Consider the following 324-nt stretch of genomic DNA (forward strand, 5'->3'; position numbering starts at 1 on the left):
CAGTGGAGGAAATGGTGTATGAAAGGCAGCAGGATTTTGACTAGAGAGGAATGGAAAAGTTTCGTAGAATTTTAAGCTAATATTTTCTTATAAAGTCATATGTATTGTGTATATTCTTTATACTATCTAGACTGCAATTCTTTGGTGCAATTTATTTATATATAGTTTTTTTTTTTTAATGATCATTGACGGAAGCGGACAGTAGCGTGTAACGGGAATTGAATTATTTATCGAAGAGCAAATTCGTTTCCTGAAAACAATGCGGATTTTTGGCTTTAATTTCGCTTATCGTGTTATTTATTAAAATTCGCGTTCTACTGTTGC

General features: G+C 32.1%; 1 protein-coding gene across 1 annotated transcript in view; it reads left to right on the forward strand.

Annotated features, from left to right (window-relative positions):
- Positions 1–324, forward strand: part of LOC119589499 (actin-3-like) — a 4,575-nt gene that overhangs the window by 2,181 nt on the left and 2,070 nt on the right. The window lies entirely within an intron of this gene.

The sequence above is a fragment of the Penaeus monodon genome, chromosome 25, assembly GCF_015228065.2.
Source record: "Penaeus monodon isolate SGIC_2016 chromosome 25, NSTDA_Pmon_1, whole genome shotgun sequence".
Taxonomy (NCBI): Eukaryota; Metazoa; Arthropoda; class Malacostraca; order Decapoda; family Penaeidae; genus Penaeus; species Penaeus monodon.